This window comes from Dreissena polymorpha, chromosome 9 (assembly GCF_020536995.1).
Source record: "Dreissena polymorpha isolate Duluth1 chromosome 9, UMN_Dpol_1.0, whole genome shotgun sequence".
In the NCBI taxonomy this organism is placed as follows: Eukaryota; Metazoa; Mollusca; class Bivalvia; order Myida; family Dreissenidae; genus Dreissena; species Dreissena polymorpha.
Window position 1 is genome coordinate 4,381,663 of NC_068363.1, and position 10,835 is coordinate 4,392,497.

Genomic DNA, 10,835 nt, shown 5'->3' on the forward strand with positions numbered 1-10,835 from the left:
TTTTATTCAAGATACGGGAGATAACAACAAAAGTCGCTGAGCATGCATATGTATAGCGTTTTACCCGCTTCCCCTAATCTGATAAATAAAAATATACCTGGTTTTTGTCACATTACTGTGCAACCACTATAGTTATTGCCGTGCACCATCAATAATTCAGAGTTACCTTCCTTACTTTCACTCATGAATGTTGGCTCCTCCTCTTTATCCTCGGCTATTTCTGTAAAAATTGCCATATATGGAAGTTGCAAAATCGTCTATTAATGTTAATCGCCTTTGTGAAGTTGTCAACCTGAGGGTGATAGCTGATGCAGTTTCATTTCATCAATGGTAAGGTGTACTGTGTAAAGCGTGCCGTGTACGTACATTTGATACATGTTGCGAATTTAGTTTTGAAATTACAAAAGCAAATTGCAGTTAAACTAATTTGAAACATGTTCACTTCAAAGTTAAAAGTGGACATTCAACTTGTAAAACTGAGACAATCAAAAGACCGATTACAAGCAACATTTTATATTTAAACAGTCTTCGAAATTAGCTTTGAAAAGTTACATGCCAGTCGGGCCAGTTACTTAAGAATTTTTACATGCCCAACATATTTTTTACATGCCCAAACTTTTTTAACCAAAATTATAACAAATCACAACATTTTAACACTTACATGCTACACATAGTAAAGCAGAACATTGTTTTCAATAGTAGTGAATACAATTACATCTACTCAGTCACTAGAATTAAGACGGTCGATCGTTACACCAGTGCTCTTGAAAAGAGCGTTCTCTGGTGTCCTCGTACCATTTCTTGGCTTCCTTTTTCTCTAAATCATTGTCAATTTTCTATTTTATAAGTGCTTTATCGGGCTTAGCCCCATCAACATACCTAAGATACTGCATTAGCCTCTATGTCGACAATGACATTTGTTTACATTGACAAAAACGTAAGCGTATTACTTGATTGAAATGATCGATTCAAAAAGCATCTTCTCGATTAATGTCTAGAGAAACCGTCGATAAGAACCGAATGTGACCGAACTGCATCGGTCAAAAACAATAACGATGACGTGTGCAAGCAGGTGCATGTTGTTAAACCAATGGAATTTCATTGTTTTACAACTTACGGCAAGGTGTTTGTTAGCAAAATTGAAAAAATTATCTGCAAATATCAAGAACCGCTTACGATTTTTTTTATAAACTGTCAATTGGCTTCAATAATTTACATGCCCGGCGGGCCACAAACGTGAATTTTTGTATGTGCCTGGCAGTAATTTTACTCGCCACGGGCGATCGGGCGTGTGCTAATTTCGAAGACTGTTTAAACAAATCTATTCAGTGTGATCTAAGTATAAATTGTCATGTTGACAAGGCTGGATTTTTGGCAACGAATAGCCTCCATAGAACAACACCTTCCAAAATGAGACATCATTGTGCTTATGTAATTCTTTAAACACATTTTAGGTCATTATCAGTCTGAATTTGCATTTAAATATTGAAGTGCTGGATTTTATTATTATACAGGATTATCGGGTAATGTATCCAGTTTGTGAAATTCATGTGCATGCAATAATTATTGTATTTTGGTTGAGAATCAATGTCAAAGATTTTTCCAGGTGATCTTTTCACTTCCGTTCAGCCTTTGTACTTGAGTATAATATGCACACCCTCAAGTCCTGATGAATAAAATCGGAGGAAAAGGTGAATATTATATGCGTACAATTACGGTATAATGAATTAAAGGCCTGGTTTTGAGCTAACTAGGGCACAAAATGCTTGCTTTACAGTATGGATAGGGGAGTGCTTCCGATTTCGTAAAATGTGTATACGCACATTTTCTTACGGCAGCTGAGAATATGATGTGTACCTAGCTGCCTTATGAAATTGTATGTAGTGTGCCCAAAAGAGTCAAGAAAGCTCATATCAGCAATGGCTTGCAATTCTTCACGGAAGCATGAGTTAATTGCATGCCAAAGTACTATGATTAAATCAAAGCGCTAAAAGGCACTGAAGTTGTTTGCTATTGCATAATCTTAGACGCAACTCAGTTTTCAAAATGATGTTATAGCTTTTTATATCGCAAGTTTGAAATGAACACAACCATTCAAATTTATAAAGAGTGTGTCTTTAAGCACAGGTCAAGATGATCTACGAGTGTGCACTGTTTATCCTCATATTTATGTTATAGAGATAACTTAGACAAAATAACAACAATGTCTCTTTTTTTCGCAATTGGTTGCTGCACTGGCAACCATCTTTAAAATTTGGGTTGCCATGGCAAAGAATAACAAGCCTAGAATCATGTACATGTTGTGTTATGTGTATCTATTTTCTTTAAATTATTGAGCAACAATTTTGCCAACATGACAGACAGACATAACAATGCATCACGTCTTGTTGTTAGCCGGAATTGAATCTTTTCTTTGGCCTAATTGATCCACAGTCGCCAATTTGTATTCCAGGGCCCTCACACTACTTTGGGGGAAGGGGTCCGCAGCCCTTAGGAGGAGTAATTTTCGCGGCGTTTCCCTTTTTGGGGGAATTTTTTACATACTCTCATTATTTCATTTGTACATGTTTGCACTATATTCATTGCATTTTTCATAATTTAGTATGTTTGAAAACATTAAATTCAAATAGAATTAAGATATAATAATCATGAGACACATCTTTCTATTAAAAAAAAAAAAAAAAAAAAAAAAAATTATTTTTTTTTTAAGGGGGAATTTTTCCCCCCAAAAGGGGAAAAAAGTATACTTTTCAGGTGGGGGACTGCCGCCGAAATTCGGCGGCAGATTTGATAGATTGAGGGCCCTGTATTCTATGTTTAATTGGATTGAGTTGTTCAAGCTTTGAAAAAGCTTAAGTTGCCCTGCTTTTTAGACCAACTGTAACCAACTTTTGAAATTGAGTTTCCTGCCTGGGCTTAAATCTACTGGCCCCAGGCTTACGGGCAACCACAAAACCTGGAAGTTATTCATGATGTAAGATCTGACAGTGTATTGAACTCATTCAATTTGCAAGTCCAGAGCTCCAGATAAGGTTTTGTGAAATTCTTAAATTACTACCAGATTTTCAAAAAGAATTCTTAACTCTGAAATTTTATTTTTTTTGTTACTACTAAGTTTTGGAAAATAATTCTTATTTTTTCTTAATGACCTAAAAATAAATAATAATGGTTATTTTCATGCAAAAAAAAATCAAAATAAACATACTAGCAACTTTATTTATACGAGTTCAACAGTGTCTTTTCAGTATTATACAATTTTATTTTTCAAATACCTTCATATGCCCAAACCGTGCTTAGATTCCATGCCTTAGATGAATTTTTACATATTTTACAATTAAAACGGGTTTCCCATTCAATCTTTTCAACGATTAGCCACGGGACTTGTCTCTTCCACTCGTTCAATGTTTTTTTGTGTGTTTAAGTTTTGACCCGTCGTGTCGCGTTTTTGTTTAGCTTTTCCGACTTTGTCGGCAACTGAACATACAACATCGTATAAGATCTTTTCTATAATGTCTTTCTAAACATTTAACTTCGACTCACTTTGCGTACAATATGTTAAAAGCGTGTTTTTGGACGCTTTGCAGTTTTTTAGGACGCTCTTTGGGCGCCGCCATTGTTTTTTGACAGATAGACTGCATACGCCGCTTTTATTGGAAAAAATGCGCATTGTTAAACAAACCCGATAACCATTCTATATAAGCACCGCAAAGATCTTTAATACGCGAAAAGAACTCAATAAAAATCGATACGAACCGATGTAAAAATAATATTCGTAACTTGATTTTGTAATTCTTAATGGTACGACAAGATTTTAAAATAAATACGTAATGAACTTGAAAATAATTCGTAATTACGAAAATACGACCCTTATCTGGAGCTCTGAAGTCTGAAGACATATTGAAAGGACCTTTCACATTTTGGAAAATAAACAAAATTAAACAATTTGATAATTTGGAGTGTTCTGTTGTATTCGTTATCATGTTTCAATTACTACGATGATTGCTGATACATGTAAAGTATAAAATACATCTCTCATTGTATGAGCAAGGATGGCCGAGTGGTCTAAACGATTTTTATTCCAGGGGCAGTGGTTAGAGCCCAGTTGAGGGTAAACTTTTGTTTCTTTAATTTTATTATTGTTTTTTACAGCTCACCTGAGCACAAAATCTTGTTATCAGTCTAGAGGCCACATTTATTGTCTGATCCTCATAAAACTAGGTCAGAAGATTCATCCCAATAATATCTTGGACGAGTTCGAAAATGATGGCAGTTGGTTGAAAAACATGGCCACCTGGGGGCGGGGCATTTTTCCTTATATGGCTAAAGTAAAACCTTGTTAACACTCTAGTTAAATGGAGCTTTTAAGATCCAATGTTTACATTTATCAATATTAAGCATCTAATGACAAACTGTGAAAAGGTCCCTTTAAGATGTTTACTAAAAAATGCCACAAGGTAAAAATTTAGAACTCATTGCAGGTTCATTAATTGATTAGCAAAGTTTTCTTCAAATTTAACTTTCTATTTTATTTATTTGTGCAAAATTGTTTAATTGATAAAAGTCGTAATGTACGTAATTTGTATATATTAAGCAGAATTTTTAAGTGCGATAGTCTCTTATAATTCCAATATGGAATGGCAATATACATTTGACATTTTGTAATTATTTGTATTGTTATCACCATGAATATATATTGATGATACTTTAAAAAGATAAAGATATTGGTTGTTTATTTGATTTAAAAGTGATTTTGTTTATTTGCCTTGTCAGCAAGGTCACTTTGAAGTTATTTTCACTTTTATCTTTTTTTTCCAAATCATTAATAGAAAAGATAATTTAATATTCATTTTGGGAAAACAGGGCTTAATGCATATGCATTAATTGTCATCCCAGTACCAGAGACTCTTTAAACAAAAAACACCATAAAATCAGAAAGTGTTGTCCTTGATTAGCTGGTGGGCATTGCACAGGCTAAACAGTGTGCACAGGCTAATCTTATTTGACATGCATTATGCCCCATTTTCCCGGAAAGAAGCCAATATGTACAGATTTCAATGATAAATTGGCCAATGTCATTACACAAGCTGTTAAATCCTAGACTGGCTTATGTCATAGCAAAAGCTGTTAAACACTATTGATTACATACACGCTGTCTGCAGTGTACCTGAGTGGTGAAGTATAAACAGGCAGATGTGGTGGTTATCATTCCTAGCGTAGTTAAGAGCAGACTGACTTGCAAAACTCCGTCTACATTAGTTGCCCGCTAGCGCAAACTTAAAATGGTGTAAGCAATGTTCATGGAAGAAAAATGTTAGAAAAAAGTTTCTAAATGAACAATTGTAAGAATTACGAATAACTTTATTTAATATCTATTTCGTCTGCCCCGAATCAGGGAAGGCTTGGAAAAGGACAACAGTTTCCCCTGTGATTTTAAAGTGCAGTATTACAAAAGCCTTTTTGCGTTGCAAATAGACTAAAAACTGCACAAGTTCTGGTTCAAATCTGCCCTGATACACTACACGACCCGTGATTTTGCCTAATTTGCGAAGTCAAGGCGGGCATTTTGCTTTTTGGGTGGAAAATCACCGCGATTTCACGTGACTCTTCACTCCGACGTCGCGCGAGAGCAAGATAATCTTCGCGCTAAATCCCCTCAATGTTGTGGATGATTTGCTGCGATTCTGCGACAACGATGACTCGCCAATTCATGAATAGATACCGAATTCGTATCGATAACTTTATACATGTACATAACGCTTCTAATGTTCACAATTATCCGATAATCCAACATCAAACAAATAATCTTGAACATTTATGTCGGTAAATATGTTTGAGAATTTCATTAAAACAACCATTTGACTACGCCATTTTTCAGAAGTGTAAAGAGTACAGCGCATAATGTGGGACACAGCTTTCATTGGACAAACGTATTTAAATTTAGATTGATACAATACGATCTTACAAAAAAAACGTTTTATTGCGTCATACGCCTTCATGTAAAAAACGTTTTCTTTCTGGAAATTGTGCTATTAATGCATAATATTATCAAAACATTTTTTTTCACACATAAAGCGTTGTAACAAATTAATATACAATTCAAAACAAATATACCATAAGTATAAATGTTCCGTTAAATTCCCAAATGAGAATAAAAGTAATAATCCAAAACACACTTCCGATGTTTTATGTTAACATGACGTTTACAAATGCTTTAAATATAGTCATCATATATATTTCCCGACAAAAGAGCACGAAAATTATGCGGCAATGTACAAGGTCAAGGTATACGAGTGTGCAAGTATTGATTTTTTATACAAACTGTGTAGCGCAGAGAACATTGAATTCTGTTGTTTTCGGTTAAATGTTTCTTTGGTATTTTAAAACAGTTATATCGCCAACAATTTGATATTTCTTTTAAAGTCAATTCAAATCAAACACGCCGTAATTAGTATCATTACTGATAGAAGTAAAACATAATACCTTGACTTGTATAATTTTTTTGTTGTGAGAGACCATCTGAGTAAACGTCGAAAAATATATCCAAACTGTTATTTTTTGTCAATGCCCTTTGATCCATTATCACACTTAATTGGCAGCGCCATCCTGTTGTTTCTGTGATTGTCACATCTTTTCACAGTTTGAACACGTACAAAGAGTGCCAATTAGACACTTGAACAAACACTATCACCCGCTGGACAGTACACACTAAATAATCAATGTTGAGGGTTTTTTTGTTTTTGGCGTGAAAAACCCAGAGAAATGCATGTGCATTATACATCATCATAAATTTATTGAACTCTGCGAACGCTAAGTGCTACGTTGATATACTCGTGTTTTTTTCAGCAAAACAAACACAATGTTTAACTGCTTTAATATATAGGCAATGATGTAATAACAACAAATTATTTACAGGGCTTTTTTTCCTGACTTTGTGAAGCGGCCCTGGCCCCTCACTTTGTGAAAAAATGAGTCGCGAACTTGTCAAATTGTGAAAAATTGAGTCGCGAACTTTTCAAAATTGTGAAAAATTGAGTCGCGAACTTCTTAAAATTGTGAAAAAACGAGTCGCGAACTTCTTTAAATTGTGAAATTCAAAGTTCAATGCATTAGCATTGCTAAAGCATGTTAAACACTTGAATATTATCAAAATTTCCTTAAATAATGCAATAAAGGCATATTTTCCTTCTATGAATACTGTATTTGATACAATAACACACATATACATATATCTGATTTGCAAAAAATTATTCATGTACCAAATGCAACTAAAATACCTGGTCCCAACAATTCTTTACCACAGGAATAACATTTATAAACATAGAACATTTCAAGGGCACATAACTCAGACATGTTCTGGACTTTACAGCTTTAGAACTCTGTTCTTTTTACTCTTGAAAATGTCAATAATTCTGTCAAAATCTGAAGAGGAAAATTCCTTCTTCATGATAATTTCATGTTCTGTGAGCCTGACCCTCGCCAGTGTATGATGATCTCCCTGGGAGGTTGTCATTTGATCTGAAACATTAGGTATACATTGAAAAACAGTACTTTTGTAAGAATGTAAACAAGTTATTTTATTTTTCACATTTTTTCACAAAGCATAAATAGACTACATACAAAGTTTGAATCATGAATATGTGTCATGAATATGCATTTAAATGAAAAAAATATATATGAAAAAACCACATTATTACATGTACTTTAACCAAGATTTCCAATCGTAAACAGATACGAATAACAAGTCTCGGTCATCATTACTAGGGGACGTTTTGATTAGGGGCCGTTTTGACTAGCTTCCATCAATACATAAGCCGCGGCAGATACTTTCACTTTTATCAAATGACTTTCCTTATAATGTTATCAATGTGCATGTTTTCAAATCTTACCCTTCTGTAGAAAGCTTTTGTTTCTTTACTGTTATCCCAAATTTAAATAAATCGGGATTATTTTGCGTTTTTTTTTTTAATTTTCTTCGTGTAGTAGAGAGCGTTCGGCGTCGCCATTTTTATAGTGACGTTGCTGGGCAGAGCTTTTACTATTTACGCCGGTTTCACCGGTTACACACACACTTTAAAATCGATTAAAACAAACAAACATCGGTAAAAGCGAGTCGACAGTTTTTCGCGAATTCGGAATTAAAAACGAGGTTATGAAACTTATATTTCTGTTCCGAAATGGCCGTTTTTGACAGTTTTGAGCACAAAAAGTCCGTTTTTCACGATTTAAAACTGCCGTTTTTGTAAATATTCACGGCCATGTCAGGTTTGTGAATTGGCCGTGTCAAAATTGTGAATGCCGTCCACGGCCAATCGCAAAGAATGAAAAAAAGCCCTGATTTACCACGATGTCATAATAACATGTACTTAAAAATAGAACAGTATATGTATTTCCGATTCCGGCTTATCAAGCATTGTGAATGTATGTACAACGCTCGGAAAGTAACGCGAGTAACACGAGTTATCCGCATTGGAGCCTGAAACAGAATTTTAAATAAGTATAGCATATTTAGTCCAAATAATGAGATGTAATCTACCGATTACATTTAACCTTTAAATGAAAGTGTAACTTAAACATTTCCCGTTCTTAAGGCGCGAATATTTTGCTAAACTCTGTTAACAACAGGGGCACACGTTATAATTCTAATGAAATGCAAAAATAAGTATTAACATAATTAATAACATCAATTAACACACACGGTAAGATCAAAGTTTAAATGGAAAACTTATATCATATTTCTCGTAAATTACCAAATTATTAGTTTCGTCGAAATCAAATACCATGTAGAGAAACTTAGGTATTTATAACCGACCAATGACAAAACACTATGCAACTTTCAATTTACACAGTGCTACGCTACATGTATATTGCAACAATATGGAATTTGAACAGTGGTATTGTATTCGGGCCTGGAATATAATTGATTGTAAGTTTTAATAAACATTCTGCTAATGCAATTAGTTAAATAATGTTTACATGTTATGTTAAATAATTATTGCATGATCATTGTTCTGCGCTGTTATATTAATTTGGAGCCGTTAAAGCTTCCGACATTACTTCATCACATTCATGTCGGAACGGGAGTATTTTAGCTAATACGCCCATTGCATACAACAACAACAAAAGCTTTATTATTGCAATGTATAATGTAAGTGTATACATATATGTTACATGTTCATGTAATGTAGTGTAACCCTTAATGTAAATCTCTTAAAAAGGTGAACCACGGCGGTTCGCGGTGATTCGCGCTGATTGCGTAACAGCGAGATACATCGCGCGACGGTCGCCGAGACATCACCCAAATTTTCTTGTCGCTCGGAATCACCGCAATTTGTCACTTTGCATCGAATGCGGTGATGCGAGAATCGCGGCAAAAATCACGGGTCGCGTAGTGTATTTTCATACAGGTTAGAATAAATGAGATTTTCAGTTTAGAAAATGGACGGGTAAGGCTAACATAACCATTTTACTGTTTGGTTTTCATTCATATCATTGTATTTAATAACAATTTTCCAAAAAAATAATTGATTTTAACTTAAAAATATTTCCCAACTTGGGGTAAATTGACGCTTGAATTTCCAATTTCAAGGGTATAGGTCATGTTGCCAAAGTGGTGAAATTCAGCCCTGATGTTGTATTGTTGAAATGTTTAAATCTGAATATTTGTATGTCCCCAAGTCCTTACTGGGGGACATATTGTTTTTGCCCTGTCTGTTGGTTGTTAGTTTGCATCAAACTTTAACATTGGCCATAACTTTTGCAATATTGACGATCGCAACTTGATAATTGGCATGCATGTGTATCTCATGGAGCTGCACATTTTGAGTGGTAAAGGTCAAGGTCGTTCTTCAAGGTCAAAGTAAAATACCCACTGGGGGCAAAGTGTTTCACACAACACATCTTGTTGATCTGAAGTTTAAAAGTCTTTGAATACTGTTAAATTGAAGTTATGTGAATTGAATATCATGAAATTTTATTTTATGTCTAAATGAACTGTGATCCATAAATGGAAAAATTCTGGCATCTCACATTCACAGTTCTTGAACATGCTCTAATTTAGGCATGAAGGTCCATGAATAACCTATGGAAAGGTCATGAACATTCCTCAGAAATCCCCACAAAGTGCATGAATATTTTATAAACAGTTCATGAACAAATTCATGAAAAGTAATCATACAGTTCTTGAATTATTAATGAATGATTCATGAACTGAAAATGTGACTCCCATGATCTTTTCATTTCAGGAACTGTTCATGAACATGAGAACTTCATGAACTTAGAATATTCAAGAATTGTGTTCATGAATGTTCTTAAGTTTATGAACTTTTCATGTTAATCAATAATTCATGTAATGACAAGATCATGAATAGTATCATTTTCAGTTCATAAATCATTCATGAATATAATGAACTGTATGATGAATGTTCATTAACTTTCAGACCTGTTACTTCTACGGATTCGCCGTAGTTACTACGGATTATTTGGCTTAACTACGCACTACGGTTTTGTACTGAAAAACTACGGATCCATGGATCAAAATGGTCAAATTTCAGATTTTAATTGTACTTTCGCTTATTTTCGGTCTTAACGGGTATTTATCAATCATAATCATTATGGCGCTTGCGAAGTAAAAAACGTTGAAATTCAAGCCTCCCGGGGAACGGTGCTGATCGAGCATGTCGAGTCGTCACCAACGACTTGCGTATTGGTTCGCAATTTAGCGGCCGAATATATACGATTTTACGTTGCTATCCAGTATACACATCTCTCTTTCTATTTTCGGAGAATACCGACGATAGTCGATGTATCGGGATTGAGCACGCCTGTTTTTACACAAC